The following is a 685-nucleotide window of genomic DNA, read 5'->3' on the forward strand; positions in this document are numbered from 1 at the left end:
CCCCTCTTACTTCGCTCATGCTCTCTGCTACCATTCTCTCCTCGTTCAAAGACTTCCCCCCACCTCTTTCCTCTGTCCTCTTCTCTACGTCTTCCTGGCCCCCATCCTGCTTTCGTGTCCCTTTTCCATGCTTTTCCTTCTACTCCCCTCTGTCCCGTCCCTGCTTGCTTCCCTTCCCTCCCGTTCTCCCCCTCCCCCTACCTACTGGCTCTGTTCCTCATTCCTTCCCTTCTCTTTCTCTCCCTTGTCTTCTTCCCCTTCTTCATCCCCGGTCCCCCTCTCTCTCTCTTTCTGTTCCCCTTTCTTTTCCCCTCGCCGCTTCTGACTCTTGCCACGCTCCCATGTCCATTCCCTGTCGTTCACTCGCTGCTCTGATTAACACATATCCGATATGGTACTACCCCACTCTTCCTCTCCCTTCTCCTCTCCCTTCCCTCTCCCGTCTCACCCCACTCCCCTCTCTGCCTCTCTCCCCTCTTCACCAATTTTCCTCTTCTCCCCTCTCCCCCTCTCCCCCTTTCCCCTTCTCCCCCATTCTCCCTTTCTCCCTCTCCCCCACTCTCCATCTCGCCCTCTCCCAATCTTCCCCACTCTCCCTCTCCCTCTCTCCCTCTCTCCTTTCCCCTCTCCCACGCACATAAACACCTTTTTTCCCTTTCCCTCTTTCATTGCGTAGGCGTGATAA

Source organism: Penaeus monodon, chromosome 25 (assembly GCF_015228065.2).
Source record: "Penaeus monodon isolate SGIC_2016 chromosome 25, NSTDA_Pmon_1, whole genome shotgun sequence".
In the NCBI taxonomy this organism is placed as follows: Eukaryota; Metazoa; Arthropoda; class Malacostraca; order Decapoda; family Penaeidae; genus Penaeus; species Penaeus monodon.